Source organism: Rana temporaria, chromosome 6, assembly GCF_905171775.1.
Source record: "Rana temporaria chromosome 6, aRanTem1.1, whole genome shotgun sequence".
NCBI lineage: Eukaryota > Metazoa > Chordata > Amphibia > Anura > Ranidae > Rana > Rana temporaria.
The window spans coordinates 34,830,981-34,845,980 of record NC_053494.1 but is presented as its reverse complement, the minus strand read 5'-3'; the positions used below and the strand labels follow the sequence as shown (position 1 = coordinate 34,845,980).

Below are 15,000 nucleotides of genomic sequence, written 5' to 3'. Positions count from 1 at the left end.
TACATACATACAGGGCTGATCCACCCTATAGGCTCACTATGCAAGCCGCTTAGGGCCCCGCAAAGCTGCAAATCACTAGAGGCCCCGCCTAGTGAGAAGTCATTTTCGGCCGCTCACCCCGCTTCTCAACTCACTGGCTGCATGAGAGAAGAGGTAAGAAGTCACCACCCCCGCTTCTCACTTTAAAGTGGAGTTCCACCCAAAATTGGAACTTCCGCTTATCCCACTCCTCACCCCCTTACATGCCACATTTGGCATGTAATTTTTTTTGGGGGGGGGGTGGGGGCTTCAGGAGGAGTGGGACTTCCTGTCCCACTTCCTCCTTCCACCGAGAGGCTAGTTAGGCGATTAAGCTTAATCGCCTACAGCAGCCCCCCGCTGTAGGCGATCGCCTACGACATGTCACAGGTCCTAGGCGATCTCCTGTCCAATCAGACGGCGCAGCGTCGGGCTGCGCATGCGCAGTGCCGCTCGCGCATGCGCAGTGGGTGCCCGGCCGTGAAGCCGAAAGCTGTCACGGCCGGGTGCCCACAGTTGAAATGAAGTCTCAAAAATATTCCAATTGCACACCTTCCTGGAAAATGGCCAATAAGTAAAGAGGGTGCTGAAGCGATAACCAGCTGGGAACCGGAAAGCAAATCATGTGGACATATTCGCCAGCACACCAAGGATCATTTAAAAAAACGTCCAAAAGTTTTAATGCATAATAGCGATCAAAAACAGCAACGTTTCGAGGTCGCACAGGACCTCTTCGTCAGGCAAAAGATGAAATGAAGACGCTGGCCGGGGAGGGGGGGAGAGGAGCGGAGCCCCGGCCGGCGCGTCGCTGGAACGCTGGAGCAGGTAAGTGCCTGTTTATTAAAAGTCAGCAGCTACACTTTTTGTAGCTGCTGACTTTTAATAAACATAAAAATTGGCTGGAACTCCCCTTTAATGTAAGATGTCATTTCCGACAGCAGAACACCCCCTCCCCAAGCTTCTCAACTTTAATCTTTAATGTGACAAGTCACTGTCCCTCCCGCTTCTCAACTTTAATGTGACATGTCATTTTTCGGCAGCCCCCCCCCCCCCCCCCTTGCTTCTCAACTTTAATGTGACATGTAATTTTTCGGCAGCCCCCCCCCCCCCCCTCGCTTCTCAACTTTAATGTGACATGTTATTTTTCGGCAGCCACCCCCCCCCCCCCCCCTCGCTTCTCAACTTTAATGTGACATGTTATTTTGCTTAGGGGCCCAGGGAGGTCAGGATCGGCACTGCCTACATATAGAGATCACTATTACTTATTACAGCTAAGCAGCTTTCCCTGAGTAATCAGCGGTGGTAGCAGCACCCACCTTATCCCCCAATTCTATGGCTGCACAGAAGAATGTGACTTTGATTTTCTTTAAAGTGAAAATACACCCAAAAGCAATAATTTATTATATATGGCGGCTTATCAATTCTTATGCTGCGTACACGCGATCGGAATTTCCGACAACAAAACCGTGCTTTTTTTTCCAACGGAATGTTGGCTCAAACTTGTCTTGCATAAACACGGTCACACAAATGTCGGAAATTCCGAACGTCAAGAACGCGGTCACGTACAACACTCGACGAGCCGAGAAAAATTACGTTTTTTGATTCCGAGCATGCGTCATATTGATCCCGAGCATGCGTAGGATTTTTGTGCGTCGGAATTGCATTCAGACGATTGGCATTTCCGACAAGAACTTTTGTTGACGGAAAAATTGAGAACCAGCTCTCAAACATTTGTTGTCGGAAATTCTGACAGCAAATTTCCGATGGAGCCTACACACGGTCGGAATATCTGACCAAAAGTTCACATCGGACATTTGTTGTTATAAATTACCACTGTGTGTACCCGGCATAAGATGTGGTGTTTGCATTCTTTTTTTGTTTGTTTGTTTTTTTAGTCTTTTTTACGTCTTTTTTTTGTCTGTTGATCTGGCCAGTAAGCTTGTTGTTTTTAAACAGAACTCGCTGTCTTGCAGATTTAGCAGTTAGCGGATTGGGACAAACCATTTGCCACTGACAGGGTGCTTATAATAATCAACGTTTAATTATTTATGTAAAATCTTTATCCCAAAAGGAAAAAAAACTGTTGCCGTCCGGACAATGTCGGACAATCCGGCCGTCTGTATGCTCCATCGGACAATTGTTGTCGGAATGTTCGACAACAAATGTTGGCTGTGCATGCTCTCAAATTATTCCGACAAAACATGTGTTCCATCGGACTAAAATCCAAAGTACAAACACACATGCTCCGAACCAATGCTAAACATCAGACAACAATAGCAGAAGTTGCCAAAAGGGTGGCGGTAAAGAGCTGAAAAACCATGTGGTTTGGTGTATGTTGGCTGAAAATGTTCTACCGTGTGTATTTAGAACAAGTTCAAGGACAACGCCCCTTCGCACAAAAATCCATTGATTCGTCCGATGAAAGTCCGACCGTGTGTTACAGGCCAGGTGAAAACATAAAAACATAGGAGAAAAAGCAAAAAAATGTAAATACATTTTTAGCAGCGCTTTACCGTCGTTTTTGCAGTGGTTTTCGACCGCTAGGGGGGGCGCTTTTAACCCCCGCTAGCAACCGAAAATTGATTGATTTCAATGGGCAGGGGCGCTTTCAGGAGCGCTGTATACACCGCTCCTACAGCGCTGCAAAGATGCGGCTAGCAGGACTTTTTTGCTGTCCTGCCAGCGCACTGCAAACAAGCATCTCCCCGCTCTGCCTAGTGACAATGACAATGATCTCCTCTCCATGTACTCGGAGCCGAGATCAGTGTCATGTGACACACAGCCCATCCCCCTACAGTAAGAAACACTCAATAGGGAACACTTAACTTAGTGGTTAACCCCTTCACTGTCAGTGTCATTTACAGTAACCAGTGCATTTTTATAGCACTGATCGCTGTAAAAATGACAATAGTCTCAAAAATGTGTCAAAAGTGTCCGATGTGTCCGCCATAATGTCGCAGTCAGGATAAAAATCGCTGATCACCGCCATTACTAGTAAAAAAAAAATATTAACAAAAATGCCATAAAACTATCCCCTATTTTGTAGATGCTATAACTTTTGCGCAAACCAATCAACGCTTATTATGATTTTTTTTTACCAAAAATAGGTAGAAGAATACGTATCGTCCTAAACTGAGGAAACATAATTTTTTATATATTTTTGGGGGATATTTATTATAGCAAAAAGTATTTTTTTTTAATTTTTTAAAATCGTCGCTCTATTTTTGTTTATAGCGCAAAAAATAAAAACCACAGTCGTGATCAAATACCACCAAAAGAAAGCTCTATTAGTGGGAAAAAAGGACGTCAATTTTGTTTGGAAACCACATCGTACGACCGCGCAATTGTCAGTTAAAGCGACGCAGTGCCGAATCGCAAAAAGTGGCAAGGTCTTTGACCGCCCAAATGGTCCGGGGCTGAAGTGGTTAAATAAACTAACAAATTGGAGCTAACACTATATAAGCAGTTACAGCAACAAATTTATCTTTTCCTTTTGGGATAAAGGTTTTTACATAAATAAATAAAACCTGATCATTGCAAGCACCTCTGTCAGTGGCACATGGTTTGTCTGAGAACTCAAACTGCTGCATCTTCAAGAGAGCTTGTTCTGTTGAAAAACAACAGACTTATGCCCTGTACACATGATCGGAATTTCCGATGGGATAAGATCCAATGGAATTTTCAGTCGGAATTCCATTCAAGCTGTATTGCATACACACTGTCAGACCAAAATCCGACCGCCCAAAACGCGGTGACGTAAAACACTACGACGAGCTGAGGAAAATGAAGTTCAATGCTTCCAAGCATGCGTCGACTTGATTCTGAGCATGCGTGGTTTTTTTCTCCGTCGGAGTTCCACACAGACAATCGGAATTTTCGGAAAAAAATAAAACGTTCTATTTTTAAACTCCGATGGAAAAAAGTCAGATGGGGCCCACACACAGTCGGAATATTAGATGAAAAAATTCCGCCGGAAAGTCGAAAGTCGAAAAAAAAAAAGTAAATTAAGCTGTTGCCGACCAGCTGCCGTCATTATACTGTGGCAACGTGGCGCGATCCCACAGATCGCCGTAGCTGTACGTTGGCCTGGGAACTCACTTTTGTAGGCACGCATGCTCCCATTGGCCAGTGGGGGGAGCCAATCGGCCACCCACGATCATTCCCCAAAGTGACAGAACAGGGATCTGCCTGTGTAAACAAGGCAGATATCCGTTATCACAGGGGAGATCACACAGATCTTTTTTTTCTGCTATGCAGGAAGACGTATCTGTGTGTTTTCACAGTCCCCTATACAGTTATGCCGCGTACACACGATCGGTCCATCCGATGAGAACGGTCTGATGGACCGTTAACATCGGTTAACCGATGAAGCTGACTGATGGTCCGTCGCGCCTACACACCATAGGTTAAATAACCGATCGTGTCAGAACGCGGTAACGTAATACACAACGAAGCTGAAAAAAACGAAGTTCAATGCTTCCAAGCATGCGTCGACTTGATTCTGAGCATGCGTGGATTTTTAACCGATGGACGTGCCTACTAACGATCGGTTTTGTTCTATCGGTTAGGAATCCATCGGTTAAATTTAAAACAAGATTGCTTTTTTTTAACCTATGGATAAATAACCGATGGCGCCTACACACGATCAGTTTGGTCCGATGAAAACGGTCCATCAGACCGTTCTCATCGGTTTGACCGATCGTGTGTACGCGGCCTTAGTAAACACAAACAGGGAACACATTTAACCCCTTGATCGCCCCTGATGTTAACCTCTTCCCTGCCAGTGTCATTAGTACAATAACAGTGCATATTTTTAGCACTGATTACTGTAATGTCACTGGTTCCCAAAAAAGTGTCAGAAATGTCAGTTCCAGTAGGTGTCCAATCTGTCCGCTGCAATGTTGCAGTCCCGCTAAAAATCACTGATCACCACCATAACTAGTAAAAAATAATAATAATAAAATTGTCATAAATCTTTCCCCTATTTTGTAGACCTGATAACTTTTGTGCAAATCAATCAATATTTATTGGAAATATAGGGAAAATACTGTGCTAACTATATAGCAAAGAAACACAGCAGCAGCTTTATCATGTGATAAACATAATAGATAAAGGAAACAGTAAAAAGCTGCGCTACAACGTGAAAAACCAATACTGTAATCAGTCCGTCATGTAATCAAGTGCATAACCAATAATGAAACGTATGACCATAAATAAATAAATAATAAAGATCTGATTTGGTGCACTAAAAAAGTATTAAAAAAAATATATATATCAATAAATAATTGAAAGAAACCAGAAGGTTGTAATCACATCCAAATGATAAATGAAAAACATTGCTATAATGGGCCAGATTCACAAAAGAGATACGACGGCATATCTCCTGATACGCCGTCATATCTCTGAGATACGATTGTCGTATCTATGCGCCCGATTCATAGAATCAGGTTACACATAGATAGCCCTAAGATCCGACAGGTGTAAGTGACTTACACCGTCGGATCTTAGGCTGCAATTCTAGGCCGGCCGCTAGGTGGCGATTCCATTGTGGTCGGCGTAGAATATGCAAATGACTAGTTACGCCGATTCACGAACGTCCGCTTTGCCCGTCGCTTCTGTAGAGATATGTCGCGTAAAACTAAGCATGCCCTCTAGGTGGTCTAACCAATGTTAAGTATGGCCGTCGTTCCCGCGTTGAATTTTTAAATTTCACGTTGTTTGCGTAAGTCGTCCGTGAATGGCGCTGGACGCCATTTACATTAACGTCAAAACCAATGACGTCCTTGCGACGTCATTTAGCGCAATGCACGTCAGGAAATTTTAGGGACGGAGAATGCGCAGTACGTTCGGCACGGGAACGCGCCTAATTTAAATGGTGCTCGCCCCATTTGAATTAGGCGGGCTTGCGCCGGGTGGATTTACGCTACGCCGCAGCAAGTTTACAGGTAAGTGCTTTGTGAATCAGGCACTTACGCTGTAAACTTGCGTAAATGGGATACGTTACGCCGCCGCAGCGTAGCCCATTTCTACGTGAATCTGGCCCAATCTTTTTATATGAACTATAAACTTGAAGAACCTATGAGTAAATGGTTGCGGAACAAATCATTTGCTTTGATAAACAAGTGCTTTGGATTACAAGCATGGTTCTGGAACTAATTATGCTCGCAATCCAAGGTTTTACTGTACTTAGCACACCGATCCAAGCAACATTAACATGAGAGCCACATATGACTTCCAAGCCACTGGCAGAGAACCAGTTATCTGAGAAATGAAAATGAAAAATGAAAATGATGTTGGTACTTCAATTTCACCAGTTTATATGAACAGCAGCAAATCGCCGTACCGTGTGTTAGCCATCGACAAAAGTGGAAATTTGGATTTAGAGGGATACCAACTACATAGAAAGATTACTGCAATCCAAGAAGTTTGGCTTTGGGGTGACGCTTTTTTAGCCAATAGATGGTGTCCCCCTAAATCCAAACATGTACGCTTTATACAAAGGTAATTACATTTTGAACAGTATGGCATATACCAAACATTTTATATATTGCAGATTACCAATCATTAGATGTGGTGGCTGCATTCGTTTTCCAAATCCAAACTTCTACAGTTTGTACAAAATAATTGCCTTTTGAACAGTATATAGTATAAAAGTAATTTTGTTTAATAATAAAAAAAAATAAAAAAAAAACAATGTAATAAGATAAAATCTGGAAAAATAAATTTTTGCTCGGATCATTTTATTAGTCTGCAGTAATCAGATTAGAATGGAAAACTGAGTCTCACCTGGTAGTAACAATGTAGAAGGTTGATTGTAGTAGTCACAGACTAAAGATGATGCTGGCACACTGGAAGAAGAGCAATCCACAGCAAGGATCTGTTTTTTTTTTTTTTTTCGTTTTTTTATTGTACCCGGATGAGTTGGTAATTTTCAATCTGCATGCTGATGTTCTACATCACTGGGCTGACTGCATTCTTGGCTTCTGCAGGTATTAGTACTGCCTACCTGCTAGCTCCATCTCAGCACACTGACTGCCTGACTCTTTGCCTAAAGCACAAGTCAGCACAAAATTACCTACATCCCTCCTATTAGGACAAGCAATAGGCACATGCTAAATCCTCTGCCTCCACCTAGTGGCATATTTATGGAATTACTCCCACCTTAGACCATTTGGTACAGCACTGCAGCATTGAAGGCTGGTTGCATGTATTAAAGATGAGCAGTGTACTGTACAGTAGCGCCATCTGCAGGACTATAACCATAATAGGAGCTCATAGCACAAGTTTGGTAGGGTTTGAGTTAGGCCTCGTACACACGATAGGTTAAACAGAGGACAACGGTCTGATGGACCGTTTTCATCGGTCAAAACCAATCGTGTGTGGGCCCCATAGGTTATTTAAAGCGGAGGTTCACCGTTAGAGAGCACATTTTCCCCTTAGATGGATGCTCGTTTTGTCTAGGGGAATCGGCTATTGGTTTTAAAATATGATCCGTACTTACCCGTTTACGAGATGCATCCTCTCCGTCGCTTCCGGGTATGGGCTGCGGGAATGGGCGTTCCTTCTTGATTGACAGTCTTCCGAGAGGCTTCCGACGGTCGCATCCTTCGCGTCACGATTTTCCGAAAGAAGCCGAACGTCGGTGCGCAGGCGCAGTATAGAGCCGCACCGACGTTCGGCTTCTTTCGGCTACGAGTGACGCGATGGATGCGACCGTCGGAAGCCTCTCGGAAGACTGTCAATCAAGAAGGAACGCCCGCTCCCGAAGACCCATACCCGGAAGCGACGGAAGAAGATGCATCTCGAAAACGGGTAAGTACGGATCATATTTTAAAACAAATAGCCGATTCCCCTAGACCGAACGAGCAGGAATCTAAGAGGAAAAGGGCAACAATTAAATAAATGGGTGAACTCCTGCTTTAACCATCACTTAAAAAAAAAGCCAACTTGCTTTAAATTTAACCGATGGATTCCTAACCGATAGGTCAAAACCGATCGTTAGTAGGCACGACCATCGGTTAAAAATCCACGCATGCTCAGAATCAAGTCAACGCATGCTTGGAAGCATTGAACTTCATTTTTTTCAGCACGTCATTGTGTATTACGTCACCACGTTCTGACACGATCGGTTATTTAACCATTGGTGTGTAGGCGGACGGACCATCAGTCAGCTTCAACGGTTAACCGATGACAACGGTCCTTCAGACCGTTCTCATCGGATGGACTGATGGGGCCAGATTCACATATAACTGCGGCGGCGTAACGTATCGTCTATACGTTACACCGCCGCAAGTTTTCAGCGCAAGTGCCTGATTCACCAAGCATTTGCGTGTAAACTTACGGCGGTGTAACGTAAAGGCGTCCAGCGCAAGCCCGCCTAATTCAAATGGGGCGTGTACCATTTAAATTAGGCGCGCTCCGGCGCCGGACATACTGCGCATGCTCCGTTTTTTAAATTCCTGCCGTGCTTTGCGCGAAGTGACGTAATTTTTTGAACGGCGACGTGCGTAACGTACTTTCGTATTCCCGGACGTCTTACGCAAAAAAAATAAAATTGAAATTCAACAGCCATACTTTAACATGACTCGTCTAAATTTAAGCCATTAAAGCAGGCCTAACTTTGCGACGGGAAAAAACAACTAGCAACAACGTAACGAACGCGAAAACCTTCGTGGATCGCCGTAAAAGCTCATTTGCATACCCGACGCTGGAAAACGACGCGAACTCCACCCAGCGGCGGCCGAAGTATTGCATGCTAAGATCCGACGGTGTAAGTCAATTACACCTATCGGATCTTAGGGCTATCTATGCGTAACTGATTCTATGAATCAGCCGCATAGACGCATAGATACTCTCAGAGATATGACGGCGTATCAGGAGATACGCCGTCGTATCTCTTCTGTGAATCTGGCCCATCGTGTGTACGAGGCTTTACTCTCCCAGCTCCAATCAAATGTAATTACAGCAAAAATAATATCTAAGACACTTATAAATTTTAGTTTAATTTTCCAAAGCATGAAGAGTTAAATTTGACGGGTCACAAAAGGCAGTAACTCACATTTTCTTTTCTTTTAGTTTTATTTTACAAAGCAATATATTAATAAAATAAAATATAACATAATATAATAAAAATAAGCTATGTGGTGGAGGGGGTGTTAAAGCAGTATTAACCACTTACAAACCGGAAGATTTTCACCCTTAATGACCATTTTTTGCGAAACGGCACTGCGTCGCTTTAACTGACAATTGCACGGTCGCATGACGCTGTACCCAAACAAAATTTACGTCCCTTTTTCCCACAAATAGAGCTTTCTTTTGGTAGTATTTGATCATCTCTGTGGTTTTACATTTTTCCGCTATAAACAAAAAAAGAGCGACAATTTTAAGGGGAAAAAAACAATATTTTTTACTTTTTGCTATAATAAATATCCCCAAAAATTTCTTGATTAGTTTAGTCCAATTCTTCTACATGTGATAAAGAAAACAATGCTCCAAATGGTACAGATCAAAAAGATAAGGTTTTATTGAAATAAAACCAAACAAATTGCTGACATTAAAAGTGATCACAAAAATGAATAAAAGAGGATAAAAGCAATATAAGGAGTAGGCGTACCAAGCCCTACGCATTTTGTCCTACGGGACTTCAACTGGGGCATCTACTTGATCCCTCATACTGCCATACATATATAAAAAAATACTCCTAATTGAACAGCGACAATGACTGACTCTCCTCCAATCACAGACATATACTGTGTAATGTGCCTGATTGGTTTGTTCCATAGTTCAATTAGGAGTATTTTATTATATATGTATGGCAGTATGAGGGAGCAGGTAGATGCCCCAGTCGAAGTCCCGTAGGATGAAACGCGTAGGGATTGGTACGCCTACTCTTCGTATTGCTTTTATGTCAGAAATGTGTTTGGTTTTATTTCAATAAAACCTTATCTTCTTGATCTGCACCATTTGGAGCATTGTTTTCTTTTTCTCTGCATGATCTGCTGGACCAAGTTTAAGCTTCATCATCGTGTATTTTTATCCATTTGTGGAGTTTTTCTTCCCACCACGCAACATTTTTTGAAGTAGGGGGTTTTCCTCCCTCCTTCTTTGGGTACTTCTGTCAGATCCAGATTTATTTCCATCAAGAGTTTCCGGTCAAGGTCTATCGGGCTACATTCAGGTTTGCGTGTGGCTTTATCATCCAGCCTTTGGACAAGTCGAGTGGACCCTCTTTGGGATAATCTACGCTTTCACGATCTGCTGTCGCTGACAGGCAGATCCTCTGGATCCGGTAAGAGTATTTCACCTACCTTGTATAACTGGGAAGAATGTCCTGTCCGTGATGATCGATGTGGCTACATGTTTTTCATCTTTTTATACATTTATTGATGGACATTTATTTTTATATTCACATTTATGAGCATAATATTTATTGGCTTTTTAGTCACTTCAGGTGCCCTTAAGTTTTTTCACCTATATTAGCGCTACATTTTTTCTTTATCACTTGTTAAATTTTTGTCACATTGTTGTGTAGCTGCTGTAGCATTCTTCCCACCATGGTGATCAGTGGGAAGAATGCTCCTTAGGTGGTGATCAGTGAGAAGAATGTCCCTTACATTGGTGATCAGTGAGAAGAATGTCCCTTATATTGGTGATCAGTGGGAAGAATGTCCCTTACATTTGTGATCAGTGGGAAGAATGTTCCTTACATTGGTGATCAGTTGGGAAAACAGGGGGCCCCAGGATCTCCTATTGCCCGGGGGCCCCATGAGTTGTCAGTCTGCCCCTGCCTTGTGGCTGAAGGAAGCATCTGAAGATGCAGTCACATCAACCTTGTAAAATTTGGAAAAAATGTGAACGGACGAACATGTCACCACCTTACACACCTGTGAGACAGACGCTTGATATCGGAAAGCCCAGGAAGCACCAATTGCTGTGGTCGAATGTGCCGTGACCTGAAAGGGGGGCGCCCGCCCCTTAAGAGCATAGGCCTGTATGACGGTCTGCCTGATCCACCAAGAAATGGTGGCCGATGAGACCCTTTTGTGGACAAAATACCGACACAAAAAGTGAGTAAGGCCGCGTACAGACGAGCATACATGTACGATGAAACCGGTCCGCCGGACCGTTTTCACCGTACATGTCTGCCCGGGGATTTCTGTATGGTGGCTGTACTCACCATCATACAGAAATCCACGCGTAAACAATACGCGGGGCGTGTCCGCGCCGTCGCCGCGACGACGCGGCGACGTGGGCGGCCCTGCCAGTTCAATGCTTCCACGCATGCGTCAAAGTCATTCGACGCATGCGAGGGATGGCGGGCGCTTGGACATGTACGGTAGGTCAGTACAGACGACCGAACATGTCCGAGCGGGCAGGATTTCAGCGGGCTGTTTTAAAACAAGTCCAGAAATATTTGCCCGCTGGAAAAAGGCCCGGCGGGCAAATGTATGCTGGAATCCTGTCCGCTCGGGCCTACACACGACCGAACATGTCTGCTGAAACTGGTCCGCGGACCAGTTTCAGCAGACATGTTCGGTCGTGTGTACGGCCCATCAGACCTCCGAAACAGAGCCGTAGCAGACAGGTACACCCGCAAAGCGCATACCACGTCCAAAGTATGTAGCGCAAACCTCCTTAGGATGTGTCGGCCGAGGACACAAGGATGGAAGTACAATGTCCTCGTTAAGGTGAAAGGCCGAAACCACCTTCGGAAGAATGGAAGGTTGCGGGTGCAACACCGCCTTATCCTTATGGAGGACCAAGTATGGCGACTTGCAGGACAAGGCGGCCAACTCAGAAACACGTCTGACAGAAGTAATGGCCACTAAAAAGGCCACCTTCTAAGATAGTGTCAAGAGAGGAATCTCTCTAATGTTTTCAAAGGGAGGTTTCTGAAGAACCGAGAGCACCAGATTTAAATCCCATGGGGGAAGAGGTGGTTTAAGAGGGGGAAGTATATAATGAACCCCCTGCACAAAGGTACCCACCAGAGAATGAGCCGCCAAAGGCTGCTAAAAGAACACAGCCAAGGCTTAAACCCGTCCCTTAATGGTGTTTAAGGCAAGTTTCTGATCCACTCCACGTTGTAAAAACAGCAGGACCCTGGAAACCGAATACGTCCGTGGACGCCACCCCATCTCTTCGCACAAAGAGATGTAGGCCTTCCAGGTGCGATGGTAGATCTTCCTGAAAGAAGACTTCCGTGCCCTCAGCATGGTTGAGATGACCGAGTCCCTTAATACCTGATTTTTAATAGCCATGCCGTTAAAGCCAGCGACTGTAAAGCAGGATGATGTATGGGACCTTGAGACAGAAGGTCCTCCCGCATCGCCAGGATACATCCGCCACCAGGCGCACAAAATCAGCGTACCAAGGACGCCGAGGCCAGTCTGGAGTGATTAGAATCATCGGTATCCCCTCAGCCTCCACTCTGCAGAGGAGCCGAGGAAGCAACTTCAATAGGGGAAAGGCATAAATTAGCCAATATTGACCCCACGGGGCCACCAACGTGTCTGACGCGTCTGCCCAGGGATCTCTGGACCTGGCCACGAACCTTGACACTTTGCGGTCGAGACGAGAGGCCAGGAGGTCCACGTCCGGTGTGCCCCATCTCCTGAAAAGGAGTTGAAACACCTCCGAATGCAATGACCATTCCCCCTGGTCCAGCATTTGGCGACTCAGGTAGTCCACCTGCAAGTTTTCCATGCACAGAATGTAGACGGCCGACAGACCCGGCACGCTTCTTTCCGCCCACCTTAGAAACTGAGCGACCTCGGAAGCTGCAGCCGAGCTCCGTGTTCCCCCCCTGATGGTTGACATAAGCCACCGCCGTGGCATTGTCTGACTGAATCCTGATCGGGCGACCTTGCAACCTCCTCGACCACGAGGAGATGCATAGCCTGATCGCCCGGAGTTCTAGGACATTGATCGGCAGACGAGATTCCGCTAGAGTCCAGCGACCCTGGGCCGACTGGACCCCCCAGAAGCCCCCCCCAACCCGCGAGGCTGGCTTCCGTCGTAATTACCGTCCACTGGACCGACTTCCCGGACCGAAGAGCCGGGGATCTCAGCCACTAATTCAGAGAGACTCTGACTAGGTGGCTTACCTGAATCTGACGATCCAGAGGCAAAGGAGATTTGTTCCACTTGGACAGTATCTCCTTCTGCAAAACACGATTGTGGAACTGGGCATACGGTACCGCCTCAAAGGAGGCTACCATCAGGCCCAGGACTCGCATGCAAAAACAGAGAGACGACCATTTGCGGGATGCCAATAGCTTTATTGCAGACTGAAGAGTCTGCAATTTCTTCAGGGGAAGAAAGACCTTTGCTTCCGAGGAGTCCAGAATAAACCCTAGGTACTCCAAATGCTGAGTCGGAACCAGGACCGACTTCTGAATGTTTAACATCCACCCAAATTCTTGGAGGGTCTGGCTGGCTATAGACACATCCTCCTCTAATTCTGAGCCAGAAGCTGCTTTCAGAAGAAGGTCGTCTAAGTAGCCCACGATGGCAATGCCTCGCTGTCTCAGCAAAGCTTGGATCGGTGCGAGCACCTTGGTGAAACCTCTTGGTGCTGACGCTAGTCCAAAAGGAAGGGTCACAAACTGATAGTGGTCCTCCCCTATCGCAAATCGCAGAAACCTCTGGTGACTTGCGCAAATTGGGACATGCAAGTATGCGTCCTTGATGTCCAAGGACGCCAGAAAGTCCCCCGGATGGAGCGCAGCTACCACGAGCGAATGGATTCCATGCGGAACTTCCTTACTCTCACGAAGGCATTTAGGGCTTTGAGGTCCAAAATTGGACGAACCCTGTCCTTCTTCGGGACCACAAACAGATTTGAATAAAATCCCTAAAACCTCTTGTCCTGCTGAATGGGTAAAATTACCCCGCAACTTAGCAAGTCCTGCACTACCCCTAGCAGGGCAGATCGACGAGCGGAGAGAGGGAGACTTGAGGGAAAAAATCTGTTCGGTGGATAGGAAACAAACTCTATCTTGTACCCCAAAGAGACCACCTCGCAGACCCACTGGTCGGAGAGCAGGGGGGGTCCACCAAGCTGTGAACCTATTTTTTTATTGACATTTTTCTTCCACCAGGTGAATGGGTAGGTGTACAATGTACCCCACACTCATTCACATAGGGTGGGGGGCCGGGATCTGGGAGCCCCCTTATTAAAGGGAGCTCCCAGATTCCGATAAGCCCCCCGCCCGCAGACCCCGACAACCAACGGCCAGGGTTGTCGGGAAGAGGCCCTTGTCCCCATCAACATGTGGACAAGGTGCTTTGGGGTGGGGGGGGGCCCACAGGGCGCCCCCTGCCCCAAAAGCACTCCCCCATGTTAAGGGCATGCTGCCTGGTACGGTTCAGGAGGCGGGGGGCGAATGCCCGTCCCCACCCCCTTTCCTGACCGGTCGGTCTGCATGCTCGGATAAAGGTCTGGTATGGATTTGTGGGCCCCCACGCCATTTTTTCGGTGTAGAGGGTTCCCCTTGAAATCTATACCAGACAAACTGTTGTTGTTTACTTTGCAGGAACACCAGACAGCTGCAGCACTGATCTATTTATTCTGACAGCAGTAGGGTGTTGCTCTCAGAATCCATACGTTAGTGCCTACAGAACTGCAGGAGGATATTTCTCATTCGCAGTTAAAAAAAACAATGTATATGCCCAAGCATGAGGGGCCTGGGGTGTTCAGTGAACGGATTGCACCTATGCTTTAGCTTATATATTTTTCACTTTTTTTTGGCACAGATTTTAGAAAAAAAAAGATGTTGTTTTATTCCATTAATATCATATCGGTCCCAGTGCCAGTAACAGTTATTATTAATTGTGGTTGTTTGCTTTGCATGAATGCCAGTCAGCTGCAGCACTGATCTGCTTATTCTGACAGCAGCAGAGTGTTGCTTTGAGAATGCATACGTCAGTGCCTGCAGCGTTGCAGGAGGAGATTTTTGAACCACATTTATAAAAAAAAAA

The 15,000-nt window shown here is 45.6% G+C and overlaps 1 protein-coding gene across 1 annotated transcript in view; it reads right to left on the bottom strand.

Annotated features, from left to right (window-relative positions):
• Window positions 1-7,089, bottom strand: part of SCNN1G (sodium channel epithelial 1 subunit gamma) — a 50,388-nt gene extending 43,299 nt beyond the window's left edge. Inside the window, exon 1 of the mRNA XM_040356663.1 lies at window positions 6,805-7,089. The gene's annotated coding sequence lies outside the window, so the exon portion shown is untranslated. The remainder of the gene's footprint in view (window positions 1-6,804) is intronic.
• Window positions 7,090-15,000: the final 7,911 nt, after the last annotated feature.